The sequence below is a fragment of the Narcine bancroftii genome, chromosome 4, assembly GCF_036971445.1.
Source record: "Narcine bancroftii isolate sNarBan1 chromosome 4, sNarBan1.hap1, whole genome shotgun sequence".
Taxonomy (NCBI): domain Eukaryota; kingdom Metazoa; phylum Chordata; class Chondrichthyes; order Torpediniformes; family Narcinidae; genus Narcine; species Narcine bancroftii.
Window position 1 is genome coordinate 51,688,323 of NC_091472.1, and position 9,533 is coordinate 51,697,855.

At 46.0% G+C, this 9,533-nt stretch overlaps 1 long non-coding RNA gene across 1 annotated transcript in view; it reads right to left on the minus strand.

Moving 5' to 3' along the window:
- Positions 1-8,951, minus strand: part of LOC138759839 (uncharacterized) — a 35,383-nt gene extending 26,432 nt beyond the window's left edge. Inside the window, exon 1 of the long non-coding RNA XR_011355137.1 lies at positions 8,442-8,951. This is a non-coding gene — a long non-coding RNA (uncharacterized lncRNA). The remainder of the gene's footprint in view (positions 1-8,441) is intronic.
- Positions 8,952-9,533: the final 582 nt, after the last annotated feature.

The window sequence follows — 9,533 nt, forward strand, 5'->3', positions numbered from 1 at the left end:
GAACCATTGTCCACTCCACCTGGCTTTGTTCAAGGGTGAGATCCTTGTGGGAAGACTTGGGAGACATTCTGAAAAAAATTACAAAAGTGGATTTTTCACAGGATCTGGAATTATATTTTCTGGAGGATATTGAGGATGAATTTTAGACTGTCCAAATACCAAATTCGATTTGTGAATGTCACCTTAACGGTAACCAAGAAGTGTATAGAAGTTACATGTAAGTCTGACTCCCAATTAAATACCACACAATGCAAAATGGAAATGCAGAGTTGCATTCCCCTGGAGAAAATCATGTACAATCTAAGTGTGAAATATGGCACATGCGTTAGAGTGTGGTAACACTATCTGAAATACATTGGCAAGCAGATTTGACTACCCCCCATTGAAATATGGGTACTGTAACAATCTGTCCCAGCAGGGGTTAAGGAAGTGGGACATGACGCAGACAATTGCTTTTCTAGTTTTGCATTTAGTTCTTTCTTTTTTATTCCTTACCTTTTTTATTTAGTCACCCTGGTTGTTTCTTTTCCTAGGTTTCTGTAGGGGTCATTGACCCACCAGTGTTTGTATCTGTATAATTTATTTGACTGTATTCTCAGTTGTATTTGGGTAGGGGGGTGGGGAGATGGGGGGGGGGTGATAAATACAGACCATGTATGTTATATGAGTATTGAAAGGGATTGTATTGTTTGTTTGAATTTTTACGAGTCTATGAAAATCAAAAATAAAATATTTTTAAAAAACTCTGGACAATGAAGATGTTACTTCCTGTACACTTCTGTATGTATTTTATGAATTTTGGTCTGCTGATAACAAAAATCACCTTAATAATTTCCTGTCACATACTGATTTTTAGATATAACCTATTTTTGTGATTTCTTGTCATATTTTAAGTCTATTTAAGCAGACAGAACCATGAAGTGCAACGTATTATTGAAAATTCATTTTTTACATTCATACTTGGACATCTTCCCTGCTGATCTTGGAGCAGTCAGTGATGAACATGGTGAAAGGTTTCACCAGGACATTGTTACCATGGAAAAGTGGTATCAGAGCAACTGGAATCCATCAATACTAGCCAAATATTGTTGGACATTGGCTTGAGAGGCATTAGATGCTGAGTACAAATGTCTCAGTGTGGCGGCTCACCACAAGGCAGGTGAACCGGCCCGGCTTGTAAGCCACGCAACGGGGCAACCAGCCAAAATGGCGCCATCTGGGGTTTCCTTTCCTTCCAGCTCATGGCTCAGAAACCCGCGCTTGGGGACCATGTGATGCCCAGATGACGTCAGCACCCTCCAGCACAATTCTCAGCCAGGTCTGGGCTGGGAGTATAAGTGCAGCCCAGCAGCCTGCAATAAACTAGTCTGCTCACTGAGCTCAACCCATCTAGTTGTGTGTGTTATTGCAGGAGCAGTGTAGCTGCCGCTACAATTGGTGACCCCGACTGGTTCAAATGTCTTTGAACCCATCATGAGCGAGCCTGGAATCAGCACTATTGCCATAAAACTGCCTGAATTCTGGGTTCAGCAGCCGGAGACCTGGTTTGGCCATGCGGAGGCCCAGTTTCACCTCCGCCAGATTTCGTCCGACATGACCAAGTTCTACCATGTAGTTGCTGCCCTGAACCAGGCCACTGCCAGATGTGTTCTGCAACTTGTTCAGCACCCACTCGCCAAGGACAAGTACGAGACTATCAAGTGAATGGTTACCGGGTCCCTCAGACTATCCAGACACCAGCGTGCCGCTCGGGTGCTGCACCTCAATGCCCTCGGGGACAGGTCCCCAATGGAACTGATGGATGAGATGCTCGCGCTCATAGGTGAGCACGCTAACTGCCCACTTTTCGAGTGCATCTTCCTCGAACATATGCCCGGGGACATCTGCCCGCTGCTGGTTCAGGAGAGCTTCTCTGACCTGAGGAAGGTCACTCAGAAGGTCCAAGAGCTTTGGCACGCATGATTCTCAGAAGGCTTGGAGGTCCAGCAGGTCACGAGGGACGGGCACGGCACGACCACACCAAGCCCGCCCCTAGCACTGTGGTAGAGCACCTGGCCCCTGCAGGGGCCCCCAAGAGCATAACCAAGGCTGCAGCATCTGCTTCAGTCCTCTGCTTTTACCACCAGTGCTGGGGAGCAAAGGCCCGGAAGTGTCATCAGCCCTGCTCATTCCAGGAAAAAGACCAGGCTGGCCGCTGTTAATGGCTGCGGCAGCTGGCCAAGGACACAGCCTTCTCTACCTGTGGGACTTAGTCAACGGCCCGCGGTTCCTCATTGACACTGGAGCCCAGATCAGCATCATCCTGGCCACGGACATCGAATCCAGTAACCGACCTGGTGGACCGCCCCTCCGTGCAGCCAACGCAATGGCAATCTGGACGTATGGAGACAAGACAGTCCACTTGCATATCGGCCAACGGAATTTCACTTGGAGGTTCACCATCTCATCCCTCCCAACTGCCATCCTGAGTGCAGACTTCCTCCTCGCACATGAGCTTCTGGTGGACATTGGAGGTGCCTTGTGGATGCCCATACCTTCCAGGCCATTTGCCTTGATGCCGCCCACTCAGAGCAACCATAGATGGTCATGATCAGCACACCTAGAGATGAGTTCCAGAAAACCATGGATGAGTTCACAACACTCCTCAAGCCTCAGTTCTCTGCTGCATCGCCGCGCCATGGGGTGTTCCACCACATCCCCACCGGTTCACGCCAAGGCACGGCAGCACCCGCCTGACAAGCTCCAGGTGGCGAAGGAGGAGTTTTCGCACCTGTTGGAGCTGGGGATCATTTGGCGGTCCAACAGCCCGAGGGGCTCACCCCTCCACCTGGTCCCGAAAGCCTCCGGCAGCTGGTGTTCCTGCGGGGACTATCGACAGCTCAACAGGCAATTGTTCCTGACCGTTACCCCATCCCTCACATCCAGGACTTTATGGCCAACCTCCACAGCATGAGGGTCTTCTCCAAGGTTGACCTGGTGAGCAGATATCACCAGATCCCAAGCACCCTGAGGACACAGCCAAGACAGCCATCATCACCCCTTTTGATTTGTTCTAATTCCTGCGCATGCAATTCGGGCTTATAAACACCACTCAGACCTTCCAGCACCTCATGGACTCAGTGGGCAGGGACTTGGATTTTGTCTTTATTTATTTGGATGATATCCTCATCAGCAAGGACCGAGTACAAAACAAGGTCCACCTGTGTGCCCTTTTCTCCTGTCTGACCAACTTCAGCCTTACCATCTACCTGGTCAAGTGCCAGATCGGGATAGAGTCCATGCAGTTCCTGGGGCATCACAGCCGAAGGAGCCACGCCTGCCACTGCAAAGGTCACAGCAATCAGGGAGTTCCCATGCCCAGATAGCCTCAAGGGACTGCAGGAGTTTGCTGGTATGGTCAACTTTTACAACTGCTTCATCCCGGGAGCTACATGCATCATGCACCCACTGTTCGCTCTTATCGCAGCCAAGCACAAGATGCTCGCTTGGAACCCAGAAGCCTGCACCGCATTCAAGGCCACCAAGGACACCCTGGTGAAGGCCGCTATGCTCGCCCACCCACACACCGACCTGCATATGGCATTCTCTGTTGTTGTCTCTGCCACAGCCATCGGTGCCATCCTGGAGCAGCAGGTGAATGAACATTGGAAACCACTGGCATTCTTCAGCTGCCTGTTTCACCTACCAAAACACAAATATAGTGCCTTCGACCACGAATTACTTGGCATGTACCTGGCAGTGCGGCATTTCTGTTATTTTATGGAGGGGAGGACTTTTACCATTTTCACAGACCACAAACCCCTCATCCAGGTGCTTGTGATGGCAAATGATTCCTGATCGGCCCGCCAGCAGCGTCACCTCTTTTTTGTGTTGGAGTTTACCACTGACATTAGGCACAAGGCAGGCAAGGACAATGTGGTTGCCAATGCACTCTTGCGACTGATCATCTGTGCGCTGACGCCCGGCCTCGACTTCGACCAGCTCGCCCAGGACCAGGAAGCTGATGCGGAGATGAGAGCCATCAAGACCGCCATCACTGGCCTGCGGTTCCGAGACCTCCCGACTCCGAACGACGAGGGCACCATCCTGTGCGATATCTACTTGGGCAACCCACGGCCAGTGGTTCCCCAGCAGTGGCGCAGTCAGGTCTTCCATCATTTCCATGACCTTTCACATCTGTCCATCAGGTCCATGGTCCAGATGGTGGCACAACATTTCGTATGGCATGGGCTGCGGAAGCAGATCACCGGCTGGGCCAGAGCATGCACCCATTGCCAGACATCCAAGGTGCACAGGCACACCATACAGGAGTTCGAGCACGTCCGGGAATACACGTGGACATCGTCGGGCCCTTACCTTTTTCCCGGGGCAACCGTTACCTGTGGTGGTGGACCGCACCACTCACTGGCCCAAGGCGATCCGATGTCAGACGCCTCCACCGACTCCTGCTCCCGAGCCCAGTTGAATGGTTGGGTCGCCCAGTTCGGCATCCCGGCTCACCTCACCAGCAATCGAGGCACCCAGTTCACATCTGTGCTCTGGGCACAACTCGCCAACAGGTTGGGGATACAGCTACACTGCACCACGGACTACCACCCGCAGGCCAATGGACTGGTCGAACATCTGCACTGCCACCTTAAGTCAACACTCATGGCCCGCCTCACCGGTCCAGACGGGATGGACAAACTGCCTTAGATACTTCTGAGCATCCACTCCACTCCCAAGGAAGATCTGCAGGTGTCATCAGCTGAGCTGGTCTACGGTGCACCGTTGGCATTACCTGGTGAGTTTGTCAATGCACCTCACAATCCCGAGCGGTTTCCTCATCTCAGAGCATGCTTGGACTCCTTTGAACCCCCACCACCACCCAGGCATGGCACCTGCCCAACTCACATTCCTGGCGAGCTGCTTTCCATGGAGTTCATTTTCATTTGGCGGGGCCCAACCGTGGCACCTCTGCAGCGACCGTATGAGGGGCTGTACAGGGTTATACAGCATTCCGGCTCAACATTCACACTGGACTTGAGCAGCAGGCATGAGCTGTTTACCATGGACAGGCTGAAGCCAGTGCATCTCGATCCCACCAAGCCCATGGTCGTTGCCCAGCCCAAGAAGCGAGGCCACCCGGCAAAAAAGGACATTGGCACCAGTTCTGAGGGGTGGGGGGGGGGCTATGTGGCGGCTCATCACTAGGCAGGCGAATCGGCCCCACTTGTAAGCTACGTGGTGGGGAGGCCGGCCAAAATGGCACCGTCGGGGGGGTTTTCCTTTCCTTCCAGCATGGGGCTCAGAAGCCCGCGCTGGGGGACCACATGACACCCGGGTGACATCAGCGCCCTCCAGCGCGGTTCTCAGCCAGGTCCGGGCTTGGAGTATAAGTGCAGCCCAGAAGCCAGCAATAAACTAGTCTGCTCACTGAACTCAACCCGCCTGGTTGTGTGCGTTATTGCAGGAGCAATGTAGCCGCCGTTACATCCGCATCATTATGTGATTAAATGTACTGAATTCAATAATAGTTAATTGAATGTTTCTCCAACTTCCAACATGAAACAGAAAATCTGAAATTATCCTTGTGTTCGGCATGAAGTTGTCTATCAAAATTCACATTTTGTTTTCAGGGAGGAAAACGTTTGAAAAAAAAAAATTGTCGTCCAGTAATTAACTAAGGTTTCAGGCTCGAGCATTTCTTCTACTCGAGCTTTGTTCGTTCTAAAGTGGATGTTGATGTCAATGATGGACCACAGACAAGTCTATATGTGGAGAAATTGATGGTTTTCAGTGAGGTCGATGTGACATGATCCTCCCCTTTTGCTGTCCAAGCTCTTCTACGGCAGGTGATTACCAGGCAGACAAGAGGAAAGATTCAAAGTGGAGAATTTGCTTTTAGGAAGGCATTGAAACTCTCAAGCCCATACATCAGGAGCAGGAATGGGGGCATTGAAACTCTCAAGCCCATACATCAGGAGCAGGAATGGGGGCATTGAAACTCTCAAGCCCATACATCAGGAGCAGGAATGGGGGCATTGAAACTCTCAAGCCCATACATCAGGAGCAGGAATGGGGGCATTGAAACTCTCAAGCCCATATATCAGGAGCAGGAATGGGTCCTCCAAAAATGGCATGCAAAATTGACAATTAAATGAAAGGGTGGCAGCAACCAACCAAGACTTCTTCATCACACCTCCCAAACCAGCAACCTAGATCATTCAGTAAGACTAAGAAATGTATAGGAACAATATCACCTTCTCCAAGTCATACATTTTCCTGACTGTCATGTATTTCATCATTTTTCCACCGGTGCACCAAATTCTTATACACTTTGTGGGAACAGCTGCACGAAAGGATCACAGAGGTTCAATAAAACATACAAATGTCACCTTCTTGGGGCAATTAGGCAGTACAACCATGAGAAAAAAGACAATTAAATGTCACTTCAGATTGTTTGGGTGTATAACTGGTGTACACAAATTAATGTACTTATAGCAATTGCCAGTAAACACTAAATATAAGCTACCTTGGAGAAAACATTCTCCCAGAGAATGGATTACTTGCTTTCCAATAACAGAAGCAAATTTAGGCATTTTAGTTTGAATGTTGAGTCTCTTTACCTCCAGCAGAGGCCTGGGAAATTATTGTCAGAAAATTAAACAAAAAATCTGGTCAATAGCAAGGGAAAAATAGTAGAAAAAATGTTGATAGTTTCAAAACCAGGAACTAACCTTAACCTGCCACTATTTTCTGAAAAATTCCATCTTCCTGCATCAACTCACACACTAGGAGTTGTTTTGAAAATAGTTTTATTGATAAAAATACATGCTTGTTAAAAATACCTCTATTACTATAATAGTATCACCACTCTGTCAAATTAAACACCTTCAAGGGTAAATTGTCCATATGCTTTCCTGCTTGTCTCTTTTTCCTATTATCTTTCTTGCATCAGTCCCTTGCACTCTAATTGTATGTGTTCCTTGTTTGGAAAGCAGTAATTAAGAAGGCAGTCTTGAGTCTAATAAAAAAAAATGGAATGTGGGGATTAACCCAGTGAGATATTCAACCATGCAAAAAAAAATAGAGATTGGGTGAAGGGGGAAAGATACAATGCAGAACATGTATTCATTTCTTGTATCTCTCAGTTACAGTGTGCACCAAACAAGCAACCTCAGAGAGATCTTGTGTTTGCCATAGTACTCTCAATCAGAAGACATGCCCAAAATGTAGGCAGGATTATTTTTATATTAATATTTCTCATTGTAATGCTTTCAAGAGAGATGAATATAGAAAAGAACAAGTGGATTGTCTCACCAGATTGTAAGGCTATCTCAAGATTAGATTTGAATAGAATCCATTCTGAAATGGTTAAATAAGCAGAATGAAAATGTTTGAATGAGATAGAGGTAGAGATCTGCTGACAATTCTGAAATTTGTATAAACAACAGAGCAATAATATTTATAATTCAAATAATATCAGGATATCTTGAAATTAAGATTATTGATAAAATCCAAAAATTGCAATACTTTTTAAAGTTCAGGTTTGCTTCAAGAGCAGTAGGTTTATCATTCACTAAAGCAAACAAAAAGTAGTCAATTTAATTATGGACCATTAAATGCAGAGTTGGTAGTGACACAGAACCCCTTCCTGCACCTGAATATATGGGACCTCGAAATTTGAGACAATTCAAGGTGGGGTGGCTTTTTTCACTTGCTCATGAAGCATTTTTAATTTGAATGCTATTACTCAAGATTGACCTTGTGCATAATGTGGTAAAATATGTCTTCCTTAGCTTTATCAAGTAATGGGTCTGGGTCTGATTTCCTTGTTAACTGTTCCTTGTGGAACCAGTAAGTGAGGCATTTATGAGGTGGGGCCATCTGCTTATGGGGAAAAGGAGGCTAATTCAAACTATGATTTGTAGGTGACCTTCAGAAATAAGAATTTAAAAAGTAGGGGTATTCTAAAGTTCTTCTATTTTGTGATCTTTAAATAGGTGCTTTTTTTGGTGAATATTTGCTCCAGTTTTGCTTAATTTAGCAATTTAATGGGCAAATCACTTATTGTTTCATTAACCTTGTCAACACAAGCAACCAAGATATTTCAGAAATAGCTGTGAAACGAATGGTACATAATTGGTTCATGGGTGAAAAGAGTCTTAATTTTCACTTTTACCAATTTTTTTCTATCAAGATGTCGAGGTAAGACAGCTCCTTAATATGTTGCCCCCACACAACCTGACATGAACATGACCCGAGTGAATGCAATTGGCGAGTTAATGTCAATTTAAATTAACGTAGACCATTTTACAGACAGCGAGTTGCTTTTATCTGGATTTTTAAAAAAAATATGAATATCGACACCTAAAATGGTATTTTTCCCACATTTCTGTTACGTGGCCACACAGTGTACTGTAACCTATGGTTCGGCGATGTGGAATGATTAACAATACCAGCTTCACTTGCTTAGCTGGAATTTTTCTGCTTCGGAGTTCTATCCAATATCCTTTTCTTTTACGTTGCTGTTACCATTTCCATTCCCAGCATCACTGAAGTTTTATTTTCAAGCATAGTACACGCAAACTCCGAAGATACCATCTAAGCCATTTGTAATCAGTGTGACGAGCAGGTAGACGAGGCGCAGTTCCACGACTATAGCGTTGACACAGCTGTATTCGTGCTGGGACAATTAAGGTCCAAAGTTGCTATTCTTCGATAGAATTTCCAACTTGTTAACGCGTCCTTGTACAAATATTACTGAAACCTGCACCTTTCTGCAATTGCTGGTTCAACTTTTAACCTCCGACCCGCGCTACCCTGGTAACGGAGATAATGCTTGCTTCACCGTCAGACGCAAAATAATTGAAGCATATTGTCACATTTTTAAAATAAAAACACTGAGTAAACACCTGAGATTATAAAGCACAGTGAAATTCCGAGATCAAGACCGGTGCAACTTCTGATGAGATAAGCTACAGGCTTCAGTGTTTTCTGGAAGTGATCTATGTATTTAGTTATTTGACCTACTGCAAGTGCACCGATACAATTGATAGCGAAAGACGAGGAAGATGACACTGGGAAATCTTTTTTGACGTTGAGATGTAAGCGACCATTCGGTGGCTGTGCAACAAAACACGAGATGGGGACAACAGTGCCTTGCCACGTAATATCAAAATCCAAATTGCCTGTCAATTTGAAGTAGTGCTCGACCACGGAAGAGGGAACATTAGATGCTTTCTTTGGACTCGATTGGAGTTATTTTTGCCCTTTCGCTGTTGGTGTAAAATGGTACTATTAAAAACCATTTTCCATATGTTGGGTTGGAGTTCCGATGTATCTATCCATCAGGCTATTTGCTTTCAATTGCATTCTCTGCTATCAGCTATCAATCTCCCTCCGCATTTATCTCCATCTCTGTATATCTAGTCTTCAATGTCTGTACAGATTTATTGCAAAACTACCTTTAATTCCAATGCTTTTACATTTATATTGCAACATGATATTAATCGAGGTTGGTGAAATGTAGCAGTTAAACAATAAATATT